At 39.1% G+C, this 18,818-nt stretch overlaps 1 protein-coding gene across 1 annotated transcript in view; it reads right to left on the bottom strand.

The window, feature by feature from the left end:
• LDLRAD4 (low density lipoprotein receptor class A domain containing 4) overlaps positions 1-18,818 on the bottom strand; it is a 272,488-nt gene that overhangs the window by 220,497 nt on the left and 33,173 nt on the right. Inside the window, exon 2 of the mRNA XM_027451928.3 lies at positions 10,303-10,386. The gene's annotated coding sequence lies outside the window, so the exon portion shown is untranslated. The remainder of the gene's footprint in view (positions 1-10,302; positions 10,387-18,818) is intronic.

The following is an 18,818-nucleotide window of genomic DNA, read 5'->3' as shown; positions in this document are numbered from 1 at the left end:
ACTAGAGAGGGACAGCAAGGAGGGAGCGGTAAGCTCACCCATCTCCAACACTCCTCTGCCTCCCTTGAATCAAGACTTGATGGGTATGAAAAGCAAGCTACTATCATGTTCCCTGTAACAAAAACACAGCGCAGTATGAAGGTAAACAACACAACAAATGGAATAGGAGCTAGAATAGCGCCATAAAGCTGACAGCGTGAAAGGCACATGGTTTCTTTTTAATATTCTGTGTATCATACCCATTTTCCCCAAAAACACGAAGCCAAGAAGGCTACAGTCTCCTTATGACAACTTACTACATCAGCACAGGTAAATATTAATGCCATCAGGAAATGCTTAAAGAACAATATTTGGAATTGAAAGTGAAAAAATTGAACATTTGACATTGAAAAAGGATCAGTTTAAGCGTGTGGTGTATCATGATGTAAACCATAGTTAAAGGACAAGGAATAACAAATAAAATTTGATTAATGAAATTATCTGAAAAATAATCAAGATGGTATTAAATTAGGTATCTCCTGAAAAATCAGGCATTTTCATCCGAACTGTCTGGGGATGCTATAAAGATAAATTCCTTCAATTTATTGTGAAATTAAAGATTTTTTTAATCTGTATTTTTCCCAAGCTCATTAAACACAATCTTGAAACAACTGTTCGACCTTCAGAGAAAAATTCTACATAAAAAAAAATTCCTGCAATTCTTTTCTTACTTTCAAAGTAATTTTTCTACTGATTTCAGATAAAAACTAATTGCAAACATTAGAAAAAAAGCCAAGAAAGCAACACGATACAGAATAAAATCATGCACAAAATAATTAAACTGCATATAACTGTCAAAACATCCAATCATCTAAAACATGAGAAATTTTCTCATATCGAGTAACTACAAAATAAGATCCTTATGAATTTCCCTGATCTCTTCCGGCTGTATAAAATTTGAAATAATTATCCTAAGCTTCAAAATAGCTCCTTTTTGTGAGACCACTTTCACTTTCCGAACGGCAGTCATGTGGTCATCGTTCCTTTGAGTTGTTTTTCGTTTCTAAACATATGCTTTGATCCTCTTGGTCTTGCTGGTAGAGCAGCCGCCCCACACGCACAGTCGCTCTTTGAAGCCTCCCGGCAGTGCCAAGAAAGAAGCAGGCTGTAGCAGTAGGCTCTGTAGTCTCTGGTTATGCAACAGATTACATCATGATCAACAAAACTGGATGACTCCAGCAGGGAGCAGAAAGGAAGAATTTGAGAGCAAGTTTTCCTTTACGTTTTTGAGTGAAGGATTGCTGTTTGGTCAGTTTGAAAGGAGGCAAACATCACCTGGAAGTAAGAGCCGCTCATATCAGAGATTATTCTTCAGAGAAAAGCCCTATGATAAATATTTCTGTCACATTTACCATTCAATTCCGTTTTTTCCTTAAAAGTTTTCCCATTCACTGTGTAACTGGCAAGAAATATTTGGCTCAAAACGATGCCAGCAATTTAAGAAGTCTGATTTACCTACATAAGAACCAGGGGGGTTTCATTCCCCACAGATGAATGACCACGTGCCAACAGGACGCAGGAGAATGGTCTGGATTCCCCCCTACCTGCAGAGAGAATCTGTGAATTTTACCCATGATATATTCATTTGCCTGTAGTCTGTTCTTGTAGGTATCATACACACGACGCATTGCCCTCTTCTTTAGTCATTCCAACAATTTTTGCAGCATAAATGATGTTAAGTAACTTTAAAAAAAATGCTTTAGTTTACTAAAAGATAAAGTACCTACTAATTGGTCATGGAATAAAGGTGTGGATTTTGAGTCTTCACACATTACAAAAGAAACATATACATTAATTTCTTAAGGAAATATCTTGCATAGGTCCATCACTGTACAACTGACACATCCATTTGTGTTTTCCTTACAGGTAATTAGGAAAGAAGTGTTGCACTGCATGAAACAAATTTCTTTAGTCAAGTTCCGACAATGTACATATAGCAAGAAGGAGAGATTCCATAATACCAAACAGATTAAATTATTTATTTTTTGTATGAAAGATTTCTGTTACCAGGGCTAATGAATGCATGCAAATAAAAAATGAGGTTTTGAGAAGCCTAGCTAAAAGCTTTTACAAATTCTACGAAGGACACATAAAAGAATTTAAATCTTGGTCATAAAATCAGTGTGAAACAGGTTAATATAGAAAAAGGTATTTGGTTACTCTTAGTAACAAGAGAAACCTTTCTTATAGAGCTTTAATGTGCTAATTCTAGATTATTATACATTTGTAAACTTGTAAAGCAGTACTGAAGTTGGGCTTTGCTTTTCAAGTTCCTACAAAATTAGCACTGAAACATGTTGTGCGTTTGGTTATACTACGAGATAAATATAACATCAAAAATAATGTCACCCAATAAAATAAGGATTATGAAGTGTGGTAGAAGTCACACAAGCAGTACAATTTGTATACAAATTCAAATTACCATTACATTGCGAGTAGCTTAAATAAAATCTAAAATACAACAGCTCCGTGCTTTGGGGTTTATCTGCAAGAAACATTTTCCACATATGAACTAGTTTTGTTTTTTTTTTTTAATTATTATCTTATATGTATATGGAAACTACTGAAAGGAATAGGTAAGGAATTATGAGCATAATAATGAGTTCTTACAACTCATCCTTGTCTGACACTAAAGAATCAGAGATCTGCATCTTACAGTCTCTCTTGTGCAATCATTATATTTTATTGTACGATGTGACTCTTTAGAAGCACAATTCTAAATAAAATCAGCTGTTCAGCTGGACTGTCTTCATCTCTGTCTTTCTTCAACAGCCAATAATGATTAGAAACCACACACAAAAAATTAAATGTCTTTCCCCTCAAATCATGCCAGAAGAAAAATCGCTGATGAGTCAAGTTAGTCTGTAAGTGGGACAAAGAGTATGATTCATAAGTTATTGCTTCAGGTTTAATTCCTGAGAGAGAAAAAACTCCATCAATAATATAAGATAGAAACTTAACTTTCATCTTAATTACAAAATATAAAATGCAACATAAATTAACAGTGTCTTTTCAGTTCTGAATTGTGCTCTTATGTATGTTCGTATCAATGGTTTAAAACCACCGCCAGTAACCTTCAGCAACTCCTGCAGGCAGCGAAACCTTGCAGAGGACAGTTAGCATGCCACACCACATTCCTAAGCTGTATTCAACACAGCTGCAAACTCTCATGTCAACTGCGGGGCGCAAAGGCAAAGAGACCATTCTGGCTGAAATTACAACGAAAGACTCATTAAGGCACAACTCAGGCACTGCCAGTACCTTCGATAACACGAATTTTTAAAATCAGTTGAGATTTAGTAAAGCTAATGAATTGTTCTTGTTGTTTCCACCCTCCCCACTCCTCTCCCAAATGAAATGTTTAGGTAAATTAGACTACAGCACTAAAAACAATCTCAGTGCAATGACACAACAGCAGAGGAACCAATGTCTGCAGGACAGAGATCACCACTGCTCCTTTCAGACAGCAGCTTAGATACTCAGCACCTTGTCAAAAATCACCTCTGTGCCTGAGCTTTTATAGCAAATCGGGTTTTCAAGTGCACTCTCCCTCCCTTGCCCTTCAAATTTACGACATTTCTTTTCTGCCAACTCACATCCAAACACAGAGGCTCTGTGAAGCAATTCCAATTTAAGCCCAAAGGATATTTATCATAAGACTATTTTTAATATTTCCAGTATAATACAGAAGTCTAAACATATAAAGAAAAAAATATAGAGATCCAGAGGCTTTTTTTTCATTAGGGAGCTAAAAAATAATAATAAAAGCATCTAAAACTCCTTCAAAACCCTGTATGACCTTGCTGTTCAGTCATACATGTATCCTTCAAGTTGACCACTGAAAGAAACCTACAGTAATGCTCATTTTCCCACATCTCCCATCACAGACCAAATGACAGCTCTGACACTGGAAAAGGACTGGCAAAGTATTTTATGCAACTGTAACTGTTTTACAAAAAATAAAGAATAAAAAAAAATAGCCACACTTCTGTTAACACTTCACAATTTAATCATACCTCGTACTTGCACCTCAAAAAACACACAACAAGATTAAATTTCTAAAATTTAGCTGGATTTAAAATGAATGCTGCTTTAAAGAAAGATTATCAACTGCTCCTGTAGGTGCAACCTGAAGGCATGCAAAGTGAGCATGACCTTGGGTTCTTCCTTCGTATTTGGCGGTATTTCTTCCTTAGCAGTTTAAAATCATCAGAACAGTAAGTACTAACATGGACACTATTGAATACACATGCTTTCAGGAAGGATGATGAAAATTACTCAAATGTATGCCTTTTGTTTTATGTGCTCATCTACATTCCTCTCAGGAGCAATATATTACCCGTGTCACTGCTAGGAACAAGTAAGTGACATCCCAAGAATGGCCATTTATTAATAAATACTTCACTCGTTCTGTGAAATTAATCTTCACATGCACCCAAGAGGCAGGAAATTATTAGCCAATATTTCCCATGTGGAAGCTGAAGTCACGTTATAGACTGTCCTAGTCCTTGCAGTGATTCAGGTGTCAAAGCTGTAAGTAACAAACCGTAAGAAACCCTGCCTCCTACGTTCACTTAGTTGTTGAATTTTGCCTATCCGATAAGAAGGAAACCATCAGGATGATGTTGTCTTGTCATAACTGAATTGGAAAAACAGCATTTATTAAAAGCTGTTAGAAGCTTAAAAATAATCTTACTATTAAAAGGGGAAACACAAAAACATGATTTATCAACTGGTTTCCCTTTCATCTTCCAAGGATCTAAGGGTGATAACTATTACACAGATTACACAGGCCTTCATTTGGAACAACCATCTTTCATACAGGACTTGAGAGTATTTTCTCTTCTGAAGTGTATTGATATTGACTTCTCTTGACCTGGCTCCAAGTTCTCTGACACCCCCTATGTCTCAAGGTGAACTGAATGCTAAGAGGGGATATTACTGCTGCTCCCAACCCAAGAAAGATAAACACTAAGAGTTCAAGAGAAAGAGATGCTTTGCTGCACAACACAAACCTCTTGTGGTACTCACAAACTGCAGATGCATTGCAAAGGTATAAATCTATCCATATGTTAAAGTGCTTATTTCCATCGCAGCTGAATTAGCACAGCAAACATTTCAAAGCTGACTAGGTCACTGACTCAGAGGGCTCCCTTTAAAACTACTAGAAATTATATGGATAAATCCCTTAAACAAGCTTTCACATCTCAATCCATGAGTTGTTTGTTTTTTTTTTTTTAAAAAAAAAGGTTGCAAATTTTGCAAGACTTCTTGATTCTCACTAGTCCAAAATGTATATACATATACACCCTCCATGTTAATAACAAAGTATTTCTGCTACCACCCAAAATCAAGGAAGCAAGAACTTGAGAAACAGCAAAGTTCTAATGAATTTTTAAAAATTGTTTAGGAGCTCTGCACATAGCTTTGAACGAGTTCAAGGTTTTGTACAGGCTTCTTCAATCTCAACTGTCAACCCTTTGCTTGTGCTGGACATACTGATGAGGAAATCCTCTGAGCATGCATCAGCAGCAGCTCACTGCAGGAATGTCTTTAGGAATGTTCCAAAAAAAACTGCTGAGTAGTTCTTTCCTTCTCTCGAGTTCCTTGAGATTAAAAGAAATGAATGGGATACATTCTGGTGAGCACAGACAATGCAACTCTTCTGTATTATTGCACCCAAGAACACCCTTTTGTTCATTTCTCAGCTGGCTGAAGACCGACCAGCTGAGCTTCTACTGGTACCACTTTCTTCAGAAGGGTAACCCGTGTTTCCATTGTCCCTCTAAAGCAGTTCGAAGACATCTTGCACCTCTGCAAGTGCTACAAGCCTGTATACCACAGCACAGACACACACACACACACCAGTGCTCATTTCCACCACGCATTTCTACCTTGAAGACAAGCTGAGCAGACAGTTCAACCTTCCCAAAGTCTGAACAGAGCTACCACAGCATATTCTTCCGTAAGAGCTGAGCCCATAAAATTGCTATTACAAGCAAAGGAGTAGGGGTTCGAATGGCAATAGAATGAGATAAGCAAATGACAGTCCAAAACATACTTGTAACAAAAGATTAATTTCATTGTCTTCTATGTATGCAAAAAAAGGCAACAAGTGACAGCTGCCTCAAAAAAAAAAAAAACAAACAAACAAAAAAAAACAAGCAAACTTTGTGTAAACCTGGAAGCAAGATTAAACAGAAAATACATGATGGACCCTTCTTCTTCAAATGGCTTCTCCGTCCTCACCTTGTTTTGTGGGGAGTTTCACTGAGCTCAGCAGAACAACTTCTTGTGTGCTTTGTGCACAGGTATCTACAAGATCAAGACTCAGACGCTGACCCATTATTTTACTAATTCCAAGACTCATTCCAATGCCAAACATGAGAGAGCAGTGTTTAATATAGTATTACATGGTTTCAAAATGAATCAAATGCATAATCAATTTTAAGCAATGAAATTTTGCGCTTAACTGAATTTCAAAGGCCACTGAAGTTCAGCTCTAGCCCTTCAGCTGATCGTCTAGACAACTCACTGCCTCTCTAGTAGTCAGTAGTGATGGACAGGTAACCCAAAATCTCTATCAGAGAGCTGAAGAGCGAAATGCTTCTAATAGAAGTAAACACTTCCAGAATAAAAAGCTACATATTTTGTCAATTATAATACAAATAAGCAAAATAATATCAGAAGTTCACACTTTCTTGTTCTAAACATAGTAGTTTTCCATAAAGAGATAAGTTTGCTCATACATGAGAAAGGGGAATGAAAGCTGGGGTACTTCCCACCTAGTGGTACCCAAATGCAATAGGATCCAAGAAATCATATCTCCAAAAGCAGATGTTCTTGAATTTCGCACTCCTTCCTCAGTCACAGTAGGCAAAACCATTATTAGGTTCTAATAAAAAAAAAAAAGTTTCATGCTTATGAGTGTATACAGCATTTTAAAAGGGGTGTGAAGACTGCATCACTGTCTTCTGCATTCTTGCTTTAATAAGCAACTTCTTAAACTTTTACATAATGCTTCTTGTTATGTAAATATCGATTTTCTCTTCTGTCTTATGTCATTTTCAATAGGGCAGTATTGGATAGGATTTTCTCCAAAAGCAACCCAAATCTATCTATCTATCTATATATATATAAAGTATTTAGAAGATGCAATGCATCGGTGATGCTTTATTATATTTTCTCCTATGAGCACGTCCTGAAATTTGGGCAACCCACAACAAGAAAGCAAACAACCTCTAACAACAAGAACTTACTCCTTGCAAAAACCTCCACGCGGGTCCCCAGAGAACAGGACAGTCTTATCACTCCGTGGAACAGGCTCCAAACCACTGAAGCAAGTGCGAGCTAGATGGGAAGAGTTAAATAAAGCTGCTAAAATTCAGCAGCATTGCGGGCTATTCCAGACTACGGTTACTATAACCTACACTGGGTGTCCTCTGCATAAGCACCAGTGTGACTTTGTGGACTGCTGAGACTCAGTCTGTTGCAACTGGCATAAGTTGCCACAGGCGAGTAATCACAAGAAACTGACCTTGGCAAAAGCACATTTTACACTTCACTGCTGTTCAACTGTGTTAAACTAAAGAGAGAGCAAGTGAGCACGAGGGAAAGCGGGAGGGAGAAGGAACAAAGGGGGACAGACAGAAAGCATAAAAGTGATCGCAGCCATTTTCAGCTTTACCTGCAGATCCGACAGAGGTACGCTGGCCGCCTCCAGCGCACAGCCCTACTGCTCGTGCTCATGCAGGCCTGCGGGTTATCGTTTCTAAACCAGGGCTTCAAAGGGAAAGGGGGGTGAGGTGAGGGGCAGAATTAATTACTAAATAACGAATTAATGCCTAAAAAAAACCTCACCACCTCATAACACGGAAAAATCAAAGTAAAGAAGGCAATTACAACTCCACACTTCCCTACTACCAGATTATGGACTGAATGACGATTTATGTTCTTTCTCCCTGTTTGGCTAGACTGCTTTTGGAATAAAGACCAAATGCATTCCTCAAGGTGTGCAAGACATTTCAGTCCTGATTTTCAAGTTTCAGTGTGACCTTGACTTCAGAGGCTCTCAGCAGCCCGGCAGCAATTAGCAGGAACTAGCATGGCAGAATTCCCCCTGCTATACATGAAGTCGTGTCCTGTCCTCACCACCTTCTAAGTTTCCTTTGGTTTGGATCAGTTATCTCCCTGTCATGCATTTTTGTTTCTGTATTTGACTTTTTGGTATTGATTACCACATCTCCAAAGAAACAGGACCTGGCAGAGCAAAGTGGTGCAGAATCCTATGATTAGCACTAACCCACATCCTGATCAAGCTTCACAGCAAGCTTAACACAAAGATCTAACCTGGCGAGTATTCTGGGTTTCTAGGATGTTCGGCCATTGGAGCAAAGCACACAGAAGCTTTGTAGGAGTTAAAAAAGAGCCCAATCACTCTCCAATTAGGAAGTGCACAAGGTACACAAGTCTAGACAGAATAAAATAAGACTGCATGCAATTTATATCTCAGTTACCTTACCACTCTTAGGTCAATGACTTACGGTCCTCTAAAAAGAAAACCCACCTACTACATGCAGGTTCCCTTCCAAATGCTGAAAGTTGCTCCTCTCCTGCGTACATCGTTTCTCCACTCCTCATCTGGTCCCACAATTAACTCAAAAACCCTGCTGCAAAAGCCAGACATTGCCCCTCTCACATATCCAAACCTTTTACATCTCTGTGCGTCTCCATTCCCCTATTCCAACTCCACTTTTCTCCACTTCAGTCCTTCAAATGTCATTACTCTCAGTAGGCTGAAGAAAAGTGACTTTTTTTTTTTTTGACATGGCCATGTTATTACCTCAAACCATGCCCATCTGAGTGAGAGCCATCGTGGTTTAATGACCTCCACTGTCACTGGCCGGGGAGATACAAGACTGAGCCCTGACAGCAGATGGCTGATTCACACACACTGGCGTTCAGCAATTCAACAACGACACGATCACGCCTAGTCTATGAATTACATAAGCAGCAATTCCATGAAGCATAACTTAAAATTTCAAGGGACTCAAGTACTTCCGAGCCTGAACTTCAGATCTGGGTCAAAAAGGTGTCAGCTGTGGATCTGCAGAATTTTAATCATCTCACCAGATTGTAGCTCTCTTTCTCACAAATAAATGATGTTTGGAAGGCCCACAGGCATGCTTTGTGACAACAAGCCAGGACTCTGCCTTAGGGGGCAGGATGGGCTACCAAATCACTCGCTTCTTCTATGTGGCACGTAAGAAAATTTTGCAATGTCTAGGCTGGGAGTAAACTGCTGTCTGTTTTATTTTGCTGACTGTGCACTTGGACACAAAATTTAATTAATCAAATTTGTACCGGCTTAGTCCTATAATAATTAGCTATAGAAGCTGAAAAAATAAATCAGAAAGATTGCACTCGTTCTGCAGCAACTACATTATACTTTCAGTTTCAGCTATGATTTGGTCACCATTTCTCACAACGGAACACAGCAAAATAAAGAAAAGAGCGACAAGAAAAAAAGTACCTGAAAGGTATTCAGGAAGAACGTTCATGTTTACTATCCCCAAAGTAAGCACATCATCATATTACACAAGAGCACCCTCAGCTGAAAGCAGGAATGTAATGTCTTTTACGTATTCAATCCATAACCTAAACAGGTTATTGAATTATGCTCTCTCTCTGTAACTGCCTCTCAGACTCTGACACTGCATCACGTTTCAGAAGTACTTGTCATTCAATGCCAAATGAGCCATCTGACTTCAGAATTCAGCAACTAGGATCTCATTTTCAAGTCATTTTTCTCAGTAGGTTAAACAGTAATATTAACTGGGTCTTCCACATCCTGGCAAATAATTAGCAATATACTGCCTGCTCCAAGCATATCACTTCTCTCCCCCTTCTTTCTGCATCACTTTCACCTGAGAGATTTCCTGGAAACCAATATATTTCCACAAAAATTTCCAGAACTAATAAATCAAAATATGCCAGTATCTAAAAAATACGAGTAACATTCAGCTACAGTTATGCATATGAATACCTATCTATACACACACATCAAAACATGCCTAAATACATAATCGCAATCAAATATGTATCAGAAAGATCACTTCATTATTCAGCCAGGCTGAAATGTTACTGGCATGAGATTAATTTGACTAAAGTATTCCTCTACTAACAAAAGAATAGCTTGTTTGAATTATATTTACCTTTCTGAAAGTGTTTCAGAAAGAAAAGTCTTGTCTAGTTTAAACTCACCCAATACAACATAGTGATATCCTTGAAGTTCAGGGAGTCTGGAGATTCTTCCTGTTCCTTCTGGTTATGAATATAGAGCGTGATCTACCAGAAAAATAAAAGAAAATAAGGTGAAAAAGACATTCGGCAGACAATCCTTTGTGTTCTCAATAGGTCGGTATTTTCAAGATCCTTACAAAACACTGTGCTGCCTCCAGAAGATCGGTCACTACTGGAATTCCAGAAAGATTTCACACCAGATTGCGTTCTTTCTTAGGTATCCCAATAGACCACACCAGCAATTCATTTGTTCATCTGAGATACTCTGGGGCTCTCTTCACCATCTTAAGCACAATATATTTAAACGATAGGCCTAATGCCCTTATTTTAAAACTGTAACATACAGATTGCATTTTCTGCTATAAATTTAAATGTAGTGTCAGGCAATTTGTAACTTTTTGTTTGAACTTACATTTAAGATTATTAAACTAAAATACAGGTTACAGATCCTGTGCTCTGAATGCTTTTAATACACTTCACAAAACCAGTAACAACACCTGAAACTTAAGTAAAACCATGAAAAACATAAAATACCCTTTCTCCCATTAGATAGTTCATTTAATCAACAGCTATTTGTGCATGGGTTAAGTACTCAACAACTTTGCTGAATAAAGATCTTTTAGTCTAAAAACAGCTGTGGGAAGTTCAGCAAACTTTGTTTTCTGCAGTCTTCTGCTAACTCTGGGATTTCCACTTTCTAGGTGACTTTGCTTTTTCCTGATAGCATGCTGAACATGTAACTTTGCAGATATTTACTCTGTATAATGTCACCACAAACCTTCTAGCTCTTTCAGTAATAATAACAAGCAAATTCGCAAAAGCTTTGTGATTTCACAGGCATGTGTGTGCCTCTCTCTCGGTACCCAGGCCGCCTTGCCAATACGTAGGATTAAACTTTTTCCAAGGTTGAATAAGCCACCATCTGTCTATCTTGTGTGGTGCTGTGCGCCATCCGGGAGACTTGTCCCTTAGAGCATGTTTCTACCATATGTCACTCCTGAGTGATCAGCTATGCCAAGACATTAGGGAAAAAATGACTAAGTCTAGCTGGAAAACCCGTTCAGAATTCCAGAGGAGGTTTGCCAAGGCTGTATTTGCAAATAACTTTGCATCCACCAATTTCTGCATATCTTGTATGTAACAATTAATAAACTTTACCTGAACTGACGAAATTACTTAGATGATGTACTGCCCTCAGTTGTCTAGAACTCATGGGCTTTTTAATAAGCCAAAAGACTCAGGTATGATGTGTTTTCAAGGAAAATACGTGGAACTGTTACAGAAGAATTGTGATTTTTATCACAACAAAGGTAAGCAGGAAGGGAGGAAAACAGACAATATATTTCAAAAAGACGCTACTTGGTATTTTAAAGCCACAAGTTAGCAACTTCTTTCAAAATAATCACCTAAAAATACCTAAGGCAACTGAACACAAGACTTCTTCCTAAGAAATAACTGTATTTCAAGTGCTTGCCTGCATGCAAAGTAATCAGCTAAACTAAATTTTATACCAGCAATATATCATAGTTCATGCCATTAGAATTTGTCTAATAAAAATATGATTCTACCCGATTTCAGATTTAAAGAACCATTTTATGTTCCAACTCCTCAATTATTAAATTAAAGATCAAGCCAGCATTGTTCTGATGGCCAGCTCAAGGCTGCTCATTTACATAACTGACTTTCAAGGGCACTTCATTATGCAGCAATTAATATCAACGAAGAATCTACCAGATCTTCTACTAGAGCATTAAGGAAGATTTTCTTGAAAACACTGAAAGAAATCAGTAAATAGTAATTACAATCTCCCTGAGTGAGTTCAGCATAGGAAAGAAAATCTATTCCTAATGACAACAGCAAAATTATTAAATACCAGTAGACAAGTTATAGGAATTATTACATTTAGTGAAAAAGGTGAGATGAGGGGCAATACCAAAATCCAACAGAGCATGTTCATGCAGGTACAAGGGTCCTTTGCCTGCGTTTTTTGCTTTTGGTTTGGACGATCACTGAAATAAGGGGAAGATGTGAAATATGAATTCACTACAGCCTCTGGGGATCTGTGGGATGACAAAGGGCAACAAAAAGCAGAGCAAGTTCATGCTACATGAAGAAAATAACTGAAAAGTGATGATTATTACAGGAAATTGAGATAAATTATCGCCTCTGAAGGGATTACTTTCTTTCTACATTTATCTAATTTAAACAGTCTTTCTATGCAGGAAAAGTGAAACTTGAAAACATGAGGGTATTTCAAGCAGATCACAAGAAACAAATTAAGCTGTGAAGTAACAAAAGCCTTGTACTGCAAGGCTGACCTGAGGACTAGAAAGAATAGAGGAAAAGAAATGTACAACTGTTAAGTGGGACTGGATCGCTCGTCCATATAAAACACTGCACGGCTCTGAAGCCACGGTATCTTTGGAAGGCTTCAGCTCCACCCTGGCCCACTCAGGCAGCCTGAGGTGTTCCCACTTCCCAGCCAGAAGACACCAAAACTGCTGGTTCTGCAACACCTGCTCCGTGCTGACCCTTCCCTCTCAGTGTGAACCATTAGATGAAGGTACATCTGCTCTGCCTGGCATAGAATCACAGAATATCCTGAGTTGGAAGGGACTCATAAGGATCGTTGAGTCCAACTCCTCACTCCACACAGGTCTACCCAAAAATTCAGACCACGTGGCTAAGTGCACCACCCAAACACTTCTTAAACTCCAACAGGCTTGGTGCAGTGACTACTTCCCTGGGGAGCCTGTTCCAGTGTGCGACCACCCTCTCGGTGAAGAACCTCTTCCTGATGTCTAGCCTGAACCTCTCCTGCCTCAGCTTAACACCATTCCTGCGGGTCCTATCGCTGGTCACTAAAGAGAAGAGATTGGCGCATGTCCCTCCACTCCCCCTCATTAGGAAGCTGTAGGCCATGATGATGATTCTCCTGGTTCTTCCACCTACTGCAGGTGCATCTTCCCGTTGGTATGAAATGGTGACACACACAAGTTATGAATAACCTAGAGTGTACTGCAAATGGGAAAAAGAGGAAGGGTGGGAAATTTGTCAGAAGTTGCCAATTTGGATTTTTGTATTTTACTTATTTATTTATTTACTCTGGACAAGCACTTGCACTATGAAGCAGGTAAAGAGCTTCCTTGCAGAAGCAGCAGCCCAATAGCTTCATAGCTTCATCCCCTGCCTGAAGTACATCAGAGCCGATAGTTTCTCCTACAACAGTTGTTATGAATATCCTCACACATCTGCAAGAAAAATCTATGAAGTAAACAATATAAAGGGAGAAAATACTGAAAGGGGAAGAAAGATGACTTTGTTCTTTCTTTTCATGTTCAGCTGAGGATGCTCAGGATCTATCAATTGTTTCTCCCACAGCAGTGTAGATATACAATCAAGAATCCTAAGAAAAACAACACTTTTGAATTTGGTTTAATCAGGATGAGTCCCTCAGAAGTGCTCAGCACTACAGGCAGCATTACTTCGTGTTCCACTTTAAACAAGTGGCGAGCTTCACCACTCGCTGTTCTCACCAACTTTTTTAGGAAACTTTCCTATGTTCCTGGAATCCATGAGCTTGGGACTCGAACAATCACATTTAAAAAGCATTCCTTCATGAATAAAATCACTCTGTGGCACAAGGAAACAACACTATTACATAAATGCAAAACTTAACTGAAACATCTGCTGCTAAATGTAAGAGCAGGACAAGTAAAAGGCAGCTACAGTGAGGTCTATTTCCACAGGAAACCTCATTTAGAGGGGAAGACTGCAGAGAAAGTGTTTACAGACAACAAAGGCTCTCTGAGAACAAGGCCAAGCCGTAAGAGTTGCTATATTCTCTGAGCCACCCATCTGCAGGATATTTCCAATTTTCCCACATTCATTCATCAAAGTTCATTCCCCGGTAGAGGCTTTGGGCACTAACTGGCAAGAGGGTTGGTTGATTTTTTTTGTTTTGTTTTTTCTTTTTTTTATTTTTCCACTGACCAAGTTGTAAAGGAGAAAATAGAGTGTGGTGGGAAGCTATGAAACGTCACTAAAAACCCCAGAGGAGCCAATCCTCTAATAAAAAGTCAACTCTGCAAGCACAACAGTATGACAACATAGAAAGAGCTTGTTGCTCAAAACAGTAATGCAATATTAAAACAAAACGCAGTCCCTTTTCTCATCAGTAATCGGCATCCATAAATCAGCTCCAAGAAAAAGAACAGCTCCCTACCTGTGATGTAACTGTAACTTGAGGTTTATTAAGTTACCTTTGTTAGGGGATCAAAAATAGGCATTGGCGTGGGGGGAAAAAGTAAATAATAAAAAAATAGGTTGCTTTTTCCAAGCAAAGAGATAAAGCGATTTCCCTCATATCTTTCCTCTTCTTCACATCCCCCCTCCTCCACACTGAACCCAAGAAAATCTGCCATTGCTTTAGGTCAAAGGAAAAACAGGCCCAGCTGCCGTGAGCCAAACAACGTACAGGTTTGCTATCTCCCCTGCTGTTTTGGCTCGAGCTCTTCAGACTGGAAAATTCAGAAGCACGATCTCCCAAGCTCTATAAATGCCAGAACCATCTAAGAGGAAAATAGGACAAGGCCACCCCCAGGCAAGTTTGTACTAAAATCTGCTGGCTGCGAGGCAAAAATACAGTAAACATCACATAGGGACAGACTGCTCCTTGGAAAATATTCCACACGAACAATGCAGCTTCCAAAGAAAGGTTGCGCAGATGCGACTTCTGGAGAAAAAAACAACGCAATGTTTTAAGATCTTTGCGGGGAGTTAGCAAGCTAATGGCACACTCAGCAAATTGTGTGACAGGCAATATGCTTTTGACATTAATCCAAAGAAGAGATGTAAAAGCGACATTGAATGTTCCCTACAACGCGCTAACAAACGCGGTGTCCTAGAGTAGTCCTGCAGTTCGCTCAGGAAACATCTTCTTTGTCTGACAATTGATCCCATGGAACAAAACAAGGAATAATAAGCAATTAAACCATCAATACTTCCTTGTCTTCTCAGGGACAAAACTTTAAGTTACATCTTTGCAGTCCTTGAGATATGATCTTTACAGCTGATTACTGTATGTTTTAATGTGCTCTGTATTGACTCAACCTAGAAAAACAAGCCAAAAACACGAGTTGAAACATCCTTTTTTCCTGTGTAGCTCCAATTTGCAGTAGCAAGAAGCTAAACAACATGCTCTCCTCCAGATGGCTGAAATAAAAAGAACACTCTTTCTGATTAATTAGGAAACAAATGAATCTGCTGTTAGCACAACAAGTTACCATCAGGAAACCTGGGCTCCCACTAAACTTTGGTATTCGTGCTTGCTCTGCAACTGTGTTCAGGACCTCCCCAAGATCTGTCTCTCATTTCAGAAGCAAAACATTACAAGTCCATCAAAGTACCACACCAAATACTGCATTGGTATTTATATGTATTGGTATTTATATTATATACTACAGACAAATAATCCTGCATGAGAGAGAAGTTTCCAAAAAGAGAAAACATCCATCGGAATAAAAATGAATGGAGGCCTTGTTGAGCTGTGAGAAACCACAACTGGCAGAGTCTCTGTGTAGAAACTCATTCAGCGTTCAACGAGCAATGGAGGCTCATGCGTGCATACTCCAGCCCTCCAGCTGGTCCGGGAAACCGAAATCCCCAGACTAGATACAGCACAAGGAGCAAGGGTGTGACAGGCCAAGCAACAGAGGCCAGCCCATGGTTCTCTGACAAGGCTGCCAAGTTAACATCTCCAGTGAAGGTTCATGGAAATAGAGTGCAGGCACTGGGGATGGAGGGGGGAAAAGGCACAAAGTGTACACAACACACGCAAAACACAGGCACACGCAACGTGTTGCAATAGGTGCTGCTACTGATGCAAGTCTCCTGAGGAAGGAGAGGACTGAGCTCACCCAGCTGGGGAGGTGAGGAGAGCTGCACCGACACGTTTTCAACATCCTCATCATTCCTCTGCTTTCAGGGGAAGACACTCGTAGTTTCACCAACACACAGTTTGAGCTCAAAACTGAGCTCAAGAACTATTCAAGAGAAACATACCATGTTGTTATGATGATACCGAGGCAGCGAGATTCCAGATTTCTAGGCATGAATAACTGCTTTTAGGCCCCAAATTTGGGACCCAGTATTTCAGTGTAGCAGTGGCTAAAGGAGGACCGCTTGAGAAGAAGCCAGCAACTCACTGAGAAGGAAGCAGCCGCATCTGGGGGCTAAGACACCATTCCGCCACTGCCTCCAATGAAGAGCACCATGCCTTAAGAGGACATATATATAAAAGCCCTTATAAAATAGAATACTCCTGCTATGTGCACAACTGAAGTTATCAAACACACTGAGAAAATTATTTTCTAGGGGCAAAGAGAACAGTAGAAACATTTACTGGCAACTAAATCCACAAGTAATTTTTGAAATCCAGGTACCTCTGAATCCTCTGAAATAATTGAGGAAGCTGGGAGACTAAATAAGAAAAAAATAAAAATCCTTCTTCACACATGAAAAGTTATAATATTATACACAGTTATAATTAGTATTAATTCAGCTAAGTGTGCTAATCTCACTTTTCCTTATAGACCTATAATAGTTGCCTACTGCAGGTAATAAAAGACAACCAAAAACTGCAGTAGTCCATGAAAACACTAACCTTTCAAAGTGCACCCATCCACTACATCAATTACAGAAAAAAATGGACTTTTTTGAGCATGTAGCGTCAGAAAGTAGATCCACGTAAACTTTCAAACACAATATTCTTTGGCACTTTGTTTCACAAAGACCCACCTCTTTCTCTTTGCGTATACTCTTTTTCATAGCACCTAGGACTTGTGTTGGAAGAGACACCGAACAGTCACACCTGTCCACCCTTTCCTTTCACTCATACATGTAATATTGCATACCTCAAAATCACTCCAAATCTCTTCTTCCCAAGATAAAGAAAGACAGTTTACTCTGTATATAAGCTTTTCTGCATCTGTTATGACTGCTTTCTCTAAATTTTTTCCAGCCTACTGTATCATTGCTGGTTGAGGGGACAGAAATTGCACGTACTACTCAAGATGCTGGTGAGCCATGAATTCACACATCAGCAACAATGATGATGTCCTGTTTTACTCTCTTTTCCTTTATTAACAACGCCTATCATGTGATTTGCTCTTCTGATAAGTGCAGAGCTATGAGTTCATTTTACACTGCTGTTTATCATAACCAAGTTATGCACGATAATAGTCAGCTCAAAGCTCATCACTTTTTAGTGGAACTGCAGTTATTTCTCCCCCTGTAGATCACTTTCCATTTATCTGCATTAAATTTTACCTGCAATAAATTTTACTTACCATTCTACTATCCAGTCACACTGCTTTCTCCAGCATTCCTCCAACTCCTTATGGTTCACTCCAACCTCACTACCATGACCACGTTAATATCATCAGTAAACTTTCCCTCTTCATTGATAAGCTCCTTTTCCCATTCGTTTGGTTTTTGGTTGGTTAGTTTGGAGGTTGTTTTTTTTTTTTGTTGTTGTTCTTGTTTTTAAAAAGATCCATAAGCATTTCTTTATTTTAAAGCCAAATAACCATGGCATGTATGGTATCACTAAACTCTCCCTTTCTATACAGCTTTGTATATGGCTAAGAAGTGGAAAAGGCACAGTAACAACAATAACTCCTCTTGTAACTCTTCTATGAAGACAAGCCCTTATTCATTTTTCTAACATTTTTTAATCTCTAGAATAAAAAGCAAGCAAATATAAAAAATATATAGTAATTATTAGAACAAATTACCTATTTTTTATTGCTCTTTGGCAGATGTGCAGAACTGCTGACAACTGCATAGCACCAGAACATTTTTTGACGCAGCAAGTTACAGCTTCTCCCAAGTCTTCTGCTTGTTCCTAGATAAGTTTCTACCATTCTTTACCAGATTAATAGACTAATTTCCCCGTTGGCTCATTTTTGCTGGTTACTAAGTTAGCTACACAGGGAACTGTGTGCTTCCAACCTCCCATCCTACCTGTTTCCTGCTAACATACCACAGAAGGCTATTCAGGGGTATACCATGGGGTGTTCAGGGTATTCCCATCTGAACTTTGAAAAGATCTGGCTTTTACAGAATTGAGATTCTCAAATTCATAGAAGTTAGAGATGGGAAGCTGATGTCCCTTACTCCTGTGTGTTTCTCCATTAATAAAATGCATAACCCAACCCTAACACTTACATTTCTAACACTTACATTTGAAACCTGCAAGGACTCCTCTCATCAAAATACCCTCCTAATATTTATGTTAGCCCTATCTGTCAGACCCTCAGTGTCTTTGATACCATCACTTTTGGGCTCTTTGTACGTGGCTCGTTCACATGAACAGTGGCCTGAAGCTCTGAAGACCACAGGACAAAAGTACTGGCACCCTCTATTTACATTGCGTCTCACACCAGACAACCGGTTTTTGAACAAGCTAAAAAGAC

This window comes from Anas platyrhynchos, chromosome 2 (assembly GCF_047663525.1).
Source record: "Anas platyrhynchos isolate ZD024472 breed Pekin duck chromosome 2, IASCAAS_PekinDuck_T2T, whole genome shotgun sequence".
Taxonomy (NCBI): Eukaryota; Metazoa; Chordata; class Aves; order Anseriformes; family Anatidae; genus Anas; species Anas platyrhynchos.
This window is presented reverse-complemented; position numbering and strand designations above follow the sequence as displayed.